Here is a 9,042-nt window from a genome sequence, read left to right as displayed (position 1 = left end):
CCCCTCCACCCCCTCCACCCCCTCCACGGGTTTCCTATGCGCACTTCAGATGCCTGGTATTCTTGGTATGAGAACTGCTGGTCTTACTCCGGCCTCAGAGACTTTATCAGACAGCAAGATTCTGCTTTTCTAAGAGGCAAGCCACTAAACTTGAGGTCCCGCACAGCCCTGCAGAGCGGCGCTCAGTGTCCCGAGCCTCAGGGACAGCTCGTCTGCGTTTCGTCAGCTCACTGGAGCTGCATTTCACCAGGCCCCTCTGCCAGGGCCTCCCCGGCGTCAACAAGTGTCACACCTCCTGCAGAAACAGCCCTCAAGTTTCATCACAGCGATGCTAAAAAATGTTCTCCACCTTCAGCAATGACCTAGTTCATTCAAGGGCAGGGAAAAAATGTCTTCTTCCAGAACTTCCCCGGGCATGGAATTTTCCCTCTTAGGAAGATAGGAGCTTTTCTGGAAACAGACCCACCTGTGCTTTGACCTGAACGTGGAAAAGACCCTGAACCCTGTAACTCCTCTGAATCCCCAGTCCCAGGAGCAGGGACACCCAATCAATACCTCCCACACAGCCTGGGGAGCCCACAGCCGAGCCAGCCCTCCTATCACGTCTCTTGGACAAAAGGTATTGAAAAGTAAGTATCCAGACTTTGGTTCTTACTAAGGAATGGCTGTGCTTTACTATATTGGTGTTTGTATTTTCTGCAAGAAGGAACAAAGCCGATGGTTTCCTTATGAAATAGACCAGGAGGGAACAAGGAGGGGCTATCTGGCATATTTGGCTATCTAGGGTTTTAAAGTGGCCAAATTATCATTTGTAGTTTAGGTCCATTCAGACCCTTTTTTGGAAATGATTATTTTTCATGTCTGTTTATTTTGGCCAGACAGGAATTAAAATAGACTCTTTCACATCAGGGCTATCTCAACACTTAGAGAAAACGAACACATAGAATGACTCAAAGGAGTGATTTGCAAAGGCTTTGCAAAGTAACATGAAAAACTGAAGTAATTATCCAGGTAACTCAGGCTCCAGATCCTTTTGCCTGAAATATCTGAGTATTTTAGTTAAAAGTTATTGCTTGGATTATATGAATGACTGAAAATCCCCACTTTCTGGGTGGACACAGAAGGATACCTGGAATGCAGATTGCTGGAAAGCTGTCAGGCATTTCAAAAGGGCTGGTGCAGACATTCATCGAGTCATTAAAGAGATTGGCTTTCCTCTCCTTTCCCTTTAAAAAACAAAACAAAACCCTGAGGTAAGACATCTACACTCCTGATGAATTCTGAAGTGTTACATACAGTATTGTTAACTATAAGCATGACGTTGTACTCCAGTGGTTAAACAGATTCTTTAAAAATCTAAGGCAAAGAGTCAATCAAGAAAATCCATCGATAAAATGGCACTGCTCACACTGCGTTTTGATGAACACATCTAAACTTGAAATCCACTGATTAAGGGTGCCAGTTACAGACATCTGGCAATCATTTAAAAATAGATAAAAGCAAGAACAGCATTTAGAGGTGCTTCTGCTCTAATATTTCCCTTCTCCAACCTTCTCCTTAAGGAAAGGTATCCTTCATTTTTGAAGCTTAAGTAACCAGGAATGGTAAGAGATTTTTTTTTTTTCAGCATACCAGCTAAGGGTAAATTGAATGAGATGCTTTGCTGGGAGGCTTCTGAACCAAAATGCAGGATGTTGTGAGTGACCTTCTGAATCAACAAATTAACAAATCCCGTATTAACAGGCACTGATGGTCAAGAAGCATGTTCAGATCTTAGAAATTAGGATTTAAAACAAATTAAAACAAATTGTTGCCAAATTACACTGTTCTTTTGAAGTTACTGCAAAACATTCATAATCTGGGGAAGACTTTTAGGTCGGGTGGAATTCCTGTTTTTTGTCACCTACAAAAATTCCTCTCCCCCCTCCCCTGCCCCCATCTCATTTGTTTCGAAGCGCCCCATGCACACCTACACGTATATGGGCCTGTGCAAGGAGGAAGCAGTGGATGATCTAATCTGGGTGGAGGTGCAGGGGAGGCAGGGGGTGCCGAGTCACGTCCAGGCTCTAGGGGCAGATTTCCAATCAAATCCTGACTCTAGCACAGTTTTCCCGCTTGTCTGAACTCCAGTGTTCTCATCTATAAAATGAAGATAGCAATATCCACCCTGATAGGAGGGACGGGGACACGAGTGAATATACCTAAGGTATGGGTCACATCCTAGCTTCTCCCCAAAGGCCAGTTCTCCTTGGTTAATTAAAAAAAAACTTCTCTCTCTCTTTTTTTTTGCTAAAACTTCCGAATGCTTTCATAATATAAACTATTAAAGTGGTGGGAGCTACACATTTTTGACATCGGTGCCATGATTAAACAAAAATAACATAGGAACTTAGATTTTTTTTGAGGTATCTTCTGTACTTAAAAACAGTGTGTTTGAGACCAAAACAAAAGAGGATTATATTTTAGAATGCATCTGCAGTAAATGAGAAAAACTTTTTTGTTTGAAAATGGTTGATGGTATGTTATTATAAAGGAGAGGTAGAGATTTCTCAGCATCATCTGATCTGATACTTTTTAGTATATATCAGTACCATATTTAAATATGAGTTCTCATAATCCATAGGAATGGAGGGTAAAGTTAATTCTATGCATACAAGGTGATATCTCTGTGATTATTATGAAAGTGAAGGCACAAGTCCAGTGTTTCCTCAAAGATTCTAGTTGTGCCTTGCACTGATTCCCGCTTGCTTAGACAGAGGCGTAGTGGAGCAAGGGCATGCGAGAACACTTTGAAATGGGCTAGCCATGGGGTTGCTGAGCGGAGAGAGTAGCTGGGTGGGCATTTCAGGAGACATGGCTGGAATTTCAAGGTCATTGATAAAAGTGCATAATGAACGGGGTGCTTCCTTGTTCTGGAGTGAGGGTGTGTCAGGCACAGAGGGACAGAGCAGACAAGAGTTACAAGCAGGCCTCATGGGCCAGCTCCAAAGAATGTTATCCACATCTTTATTATTGCACTGTCTTTACTGAGCTACGCCACAGCTTTTGCCCAGGCACATCAGAATAGCTTGATAAATTCTTTGCTTCAGCTACTGACAGGTTTACAAGGAACCCTGTTATGCTGGGTTTAATTCTGCCAAAGAGGAAATCTAGAAATTCAGAAATGTAAAGAAACTTGGGAGAAAGTACGCATGTCATCTTAGGGTTGGCAAAAAGGAAAGAATAAATGCCCAACCTACATTAGAGATAAGGACCCACAACTCACCTCGATCTTCACTTGGTCTCCAGTCCTGCTGTTGGATAACCAGGCTCATTTACTCCTCAGTCAGTAGTTTAAGATTTTCCTCCAGTCCGTGGTGTTCAGACTCTAAAGTGCAACAGAATCCGGAGAGCTTGTTAAAACGCAGGCTACTGGGTCCCACCCCCAGAGTTTCTGGTTCTGAAGGTCCCTAGAATTTGCAGTACTGACAAGTCCCCAGGTGATGCCGATCTTGTGGTCCGGAGACCACACCTGAGAACCATTGCTTTAGCCGTTTCTTTGGCCTGTAATTCCTAAGGAAAACCTATTCTTTTCAATCACTAAACTTGCCTCCTCAAGAGATGTGGAAGGCCCGGCCACAATATGAGAGAGTTAGGATGAATACAAAAGATAAACCTAGGAGTTGTCTTGCAGGCAAACATCTCACGATGGAGTGTGTCTGCGGGGGGATACTGAGTGTGGGCCGGGCACACTGAGGTGAGTGGTCCACCATTTGGGAGGGGGCTGTTTTTTTTTTTTTTTTTCCAGCGGAGGCTGTCAGCGGAGGCTTCAGGGACAAGCTAGCACTTGAGCTGGGGTTTGAAAACTGGTGGGATTGGACATAAGAACCAGATGGAAGGTGGCCTTTCTGTGTGAACAACAACAAAAAGCAAAAAGGGCATAACGGCAGGAGGTAAATGCAAATGGAGCTCAGAAATTCGTGCTGTTACGTTAGGCGTCCCCAGAACTTTCTTGGAGAAGCATTCTTTGATTAAGCTGTCTAAGCTTAAATCCTTCCCTTCTGCCTGTAGCTTGGCGAAGTCACGTCCGACACGGAGATGTGGAATGGAGGGCCAGTGGTAGGAATTTCAGGCCCACCACGGGCCAGGTAGAGGAAGGTATGGATGCTTTGGTAGGCTTTCGAGAAGTAACAATCAAAAATCAACTCAAACTAGCTTAAACAACAGCAACAGCGGTGATGTATTGCTCACACAACTTAAAAGTCCAGGAGTTCGGTCAGGACCCCGGTTCTGGTTCTCTGCGTTTCTGGAGACTCTGCTCTTTGTGCTTTGGTTTCAACCCCGGGCTGGCTTTCCACAGTCTCAAGTGATACCCTCCCCTTGGCTCTGCGCGCGTTCTTTTTCCTGTTTACAGGACACAGTGAAAGACATAAGCTTTGCACTGATTGGATCACCCCGAACCACTTTCTGGAGAGAGCCGCGTGCTGATTGGTTTAGAATTAGGTTACTAAGCCAATCACCGAGCACGAGTACTTGACCAACTTGGACCAATCAGGGCCCATGAAGCAGGAAGGGCGAAGGCCCGTACATCGTCCCCAGGCTTGAGTGATGGGAAATGCAGTTAGGAGGACAAGGGAAATGGCCAGTCTAGCAGGTCTGGGATATACTCTAAAGTCAAACCATCTCTTCCCTTAGTCACGAGGTTAGTCACGGGCAGCGTGCATACTTTACAGGTTTAGGATGGGCCTGCTTTAAACTCCAGTCCAAATTAGAAGAATCTCCCACGGAAGAATCCTGTGTTTGAATGCAGTGAATTAACGGATACAGTACTACTCCCCTAGTTTGCTAGGGGGTGGTGCTCCTATGTCTAAGGCACACTTTACTAAAAACAATTCAATAATGAATGATAAAAAATAATCCTTCAGAAAACAAGGCAAGTGGAGGCAAAGACACAAAGTTTTCTCCTGAGACCACCGTCTGACTGGTTGGGGGAAGGATGGTGGATGAAGGTGGCGGAAGTGACGGTGGGACTCCCCCAGCACCCCATCCCCCTTCCAGGCAGGGAGGGGACAGAAGGGGAGATAACTTTTCCCAGGTGCTCGCCTATCTGCAGATGCCTGAAATTGCACACCTCTTGGTCCAATTTAAAATAGACATTCTCTCCAAAGACGGACACAGGGAGCCTAGGAGAAAGCAGAGGACGAGAGGAGGAACCAGAGAAAGGGTTTCTTCACAACACAGTGAGGACTCTGGTGACACACCCTGGATGGGGCACAGCCTTCAGCCCACCACGTTCAACCTCAAACCAAAGTGATGTTAACCAGTCAACACATGGCAGTTGGTCTCATTAACAACACTGTCATGTTCTGTACGTTGATAGCATCATGATCTTTCCTTTCTACCCTGTCTTTATCCTAAGAGAGGACAAGGATAAGCCCGGCAAAGGAATATATCCTCTGAACAGAGTGGGATGAAAATCAGAATCAAGAATCACGGACTCTGCCACTAACAAGTGGTGTGACCTTAGAAAAGTCACTCGAGCCGCCTGTTTCAGGGGCATTTTTTCAATTGTAAAATCAGGGAGGTACTAAACGCCCTCATGTTTCATTTAACCTTGAGCTCTTTGTTTTAGCCCTCCCCTAAAGAATTGGAAACTGCCATAGATTTTAAGTAGCAGAGGAGAGGAGTAGCGGTGGAGAGACTCTATCTAAAAAAAAGTTCGAGCAAATTCTGAATGCAGAGCAAGCAGCCGCTACAGCTCAGTGGTCAGCACAGATATGTGCCAGGCACACTGTCAGGCACACACAGTTGCTCGCTATTAATATTTAAAAGTTAAATTGTGTTTATTAGGTAACTTGTATAAATTTAACTTATCCAAAAGGATCTGCAGAGACAATCACTGTCCTTAACAGGCTCCACACCCCCTTTTCCTTAGATACTTGGGCCTCGTCCCAGTGGCAACTACATTACCAGTTTCTTGCGTGTTTTAGAATCATTATGTGTATAAATAAGCATATCAGAATAGTCTTCCTTTTTTTTGCTTATACAAGTGATAACATACTCTACACTCCCTTCTATATTTTATTTTACTGAACAATGTATCTTGGAGATTATTTCATATCCATGCATACAGACCTGCCTTATTCATTTTTAATGCCCATTGCTATTAAAAATAAAAAATTCTATTCAACAGATTAACTGTAACCCTGTTGCTACTGCTGGACATTTTGGTTGCTTGCAATCTTTTGCTATCACAAGTAAGGCTGCAATGAACACAGTATGCGCTTATGAAATGTTTGTCTCCTTCTTGTCTCTATTTTAAAAATTAACTTTATTGAGGCATATATTGCATATTGTATAATTTACCTTTTCTTTTTTTTCTCACTCACCGCACACCCCTATAATTCACCTGTTCTAAATGTTCGATTCAGTGATGTTTTTAGTAAATTTATCAAGTTGTACAACCATCACCATTGATCATTTTAGAACACTTTCATCACCCCAAAAAGATCCCTTATGCACATTTATAATAATAATAATGATATTTATTTATTTATTTATTTATTAAAGTAGGCTCCACACCCAGTGTGGAGCCCAATGCGGGTCCCAAACTCACAACCTGATCAAGACCTGAGCTGAGATCAAGCGTCGGTTGCTTAACCCACTGAGCCACCCAGGCGCCCCCATGCACATTTATTATTAATCAGTGTTTTCCCCACTGCCTCCATCTCCAGCAACCACGAATCTACTTTTGGTCCCTGTAGCTTCTTTTGGACATCTCATATAAATGGAATCTTACAGTATATGGTATCTTGTGTCTGGCTGCTTTCATGGGAATGTTTTGAGGCTTATCCATACTGTACCGTGTATCCCAGTTTGCTCCTGTTTACTGCTCCACAGTATTCTATGGTATGGCTTTATCCCATTGTCTATCTATTCAGTTGATAGACATTTAGGTTGTTTCCAATGGACATTTAGGTTATTTCCAATTTTAGGTTGTTATGAATAATCCTGTTAAGACATTTGTATGCAAGTCTTTCTGTGGATATATGTCTTCATTTCGCTTGGGTAGATACCCAGGAATGGAATTTCTGAGACTTTTGTTCAATTCCCGTTTAACTTTTTCAGGAACTGCCAAACTGTCTTCCAAAGTGTCTGTACTATTTTACATTCCCACCAGCCTTGCTTGAGGGTTTTCTCCATAGCCTTGCCCACACTTGGCTGCCTATCCTGTTATAACTATTTCAGTGGTTGTGAAATGCTATCTCATTCATTTTGGTTTTACTTTGCATTTCCATAATGACGAATGATATTGAGCATCTTTTCTTGACCCTATTTCGCACACACAACCCTAAAATCACAGCCAAGAAAGAAAACAGTGCTTGTGCTTCAACAAACCTGGACACTGTCACTTGTAGGTAGCGAGGAATTAAGTTTGTTACATCAATGCTTCCAAAGTTACCCTAAGCTTTCAAGTCATTATCTGTGAAATGGGCAAGAAACCTACCTTGTTAGTTTTGCTGTGAGGATTAAATGTAGTAATGTCTCTGAAGTGTCCATCCTGGGGGCTGACACATAGAAGGTAACCAAGACGTGTTAATTGTCCCTCTCCCCGCCTGGTTTGCCTCCTTCCCACTCATCTCCCCAAATTCCCGGAATCCATCTTTGGGGAGGGTACTCTTCTCTAACTAACATGCGATAGTAGGCGTGACGTCCAAATCAGTAGTAACTCAGATGGCACATGCATGAACCCAATTGCCATTGGATTAGGCTGGGTAATCAGAACTAATCCCTCCTGTCCCCAGTGAGAAAGCACTCTGACGGCTGGCTTTCCTGCCGCAGCAGAGGAGCCGGTTGCCCGTTATCTGCGTGTGGGCTGAGATTGCTTCCCTGACCCTGTCAGATGACAGCAGCTTTCCTGCTGACAGCAGCCACACCAGCGGCTCTCTGAACGGGGCAGATTGGCCAAAAGAAAACTTGGCATCAGTCAAGGGGCTCTAAATATTCAAAGAATTCTCCTGTAACCTCTGGTCGGTTCTCTAATTTAAGAGGAAGGTACTTGGGTAATTTTACTGATGTTAAGCCCAAAGCTTCTGAGAGCAGCTAACACTTACAGAGTTCTTTACTCTACCATCTAGAAGAGCTTTATACATACTCACTTCATTTTCCTAACAATGAAATAAAGTAGATACTGCGATGATCTTAGTTTCACATATGAAGAATGTCGATAGAGCAAAGGTGAGCTAGGAAGTGGCAGAGCTAAGATTTGAACTCAGGAATCCGGCCTTTCTTCACCACATCTTTCTACTACTCTGTTAAGGGCCCTGTCCATTTTGGAGTATCTATCAAAATAGGATATGTGAATGCAGTCTTATTCAACAATTTCATTTCATGGTATTTAGTGTCGAGAACCACTTATGTGCCCAAGGAAGCATGTAGCAGGATGGGTTTGGTTTTTTTTTTTTTTTTCTTTTGAGACACATTTTGTAAGTATAAAAAACTCCAACCTGGCTCTATGTCACCAACACAAGAACACACAGATTAAGGCTGGAATTGCCATGCTATGCAATATTGATATCGCTGAGCAGTGTTTAAAAAATGATGCCGCCCTTTATGGATTGGATTGACATTGGAAGACTGCCAATGCTTATTACTAAGTAAGATAAGCCAACTGCCTGGGAAGTGTACACAATTTAATGACATGCATGCAACAAAATTACGTATGTATATTTAGATGGCTATATACATACATGGATAGAGATTATATATATGTATTTATATATACATATATAAAAGTATAAAATGTAAATATTATATATATATATATTTAGATGATGTTATACGTACATGAATAGGAAAATGCCTGAAAGTCTAGCAAACCCTTCCTCTTGAGAAGGTATTGAGATGGAGTGGTAATATGTGGGAGATTTTGCCTTTATATGTATTTTTACAAATACGAACATAAGCATTTAGAATCTGTACAATTAAAAGTAAACCAATTTTTTTTTTTAAAAAAAGGAAGCAGCTTGGGAGCACCTGGGTGACTCAGTCGGTTAAGGGTCT

At 42.7% G+C, this 9,042-nt stretch overlaps 1 protein-coding gene and 1 long non-coding RNA gene across 11 annotated transcripts in view; one reads left to right on the top strand and one right to left on the bottom strand.

The window, feature by feature from the left end:
• Positions 1–4,639, bottom strand: part of LOC117796129 — a 20,772-nt gene extending 16,133 nt beyond the window's left edge. For both annotated transcript variants that reach the window (XR_004620509.1, XR_004620510.1), the window contains exons 1-2: positions 3,266–4,639; positions 1,130–1,226 (exon numbers count right to left, since the gene is read on the bottom strand). This is a non-coding gene — a long non-coding RNA (uncharacterized LOC117796129). The remainder of the gene's footprint in view (positions 1–1,129; positions 1,227–3,265) is intronic.
• Positions 1–9,042, top strand: part of ALPK2 (alpha kinase 2) — a 143,924-nt gene that overhangs the window by 13,370 nt on the left and 121,512 nt on the right. For 7 of the 9 annotated variants that reach the window (XR_002143966.2, XR_004620508.1, XR_004620507.1 and 4 more), the window contains exon 1: positions 50–629. The exons of 1 other annotated variant lie outside the window; for it this stretch is intronic. The gene's annotated coding sequence lies outside the window, so the exon portion shown is untranslated. Of the gene's footprint in view, positions 1–34; positions 630–9,042 lie in introns of those variants that run through there. One more of the 9 variants, XM_019806439.2, reaches the window with a different exon arrangement.

Source organism: Ailuropoda melanoleuca, chromosome 14 (assembly GCF_002007445.2).
Source record: "Ailuropoda melanoleuca isolate Jingjing chromosome 14, ASM200744v2, whole genome shotgun sequence".
NCBI classification, from domain to species: domain Eukaryota; kingdom Metazoa; phylum Chordata; class Mammalia; order Carnivora; family Ursidae; genus Ailuropoda; species Ailuropoda melanoleuca.
Note: the sequence above shows the minus strand (reverse complement) of the source record. Positions and strands in the feature narration are given on the sequence as shown.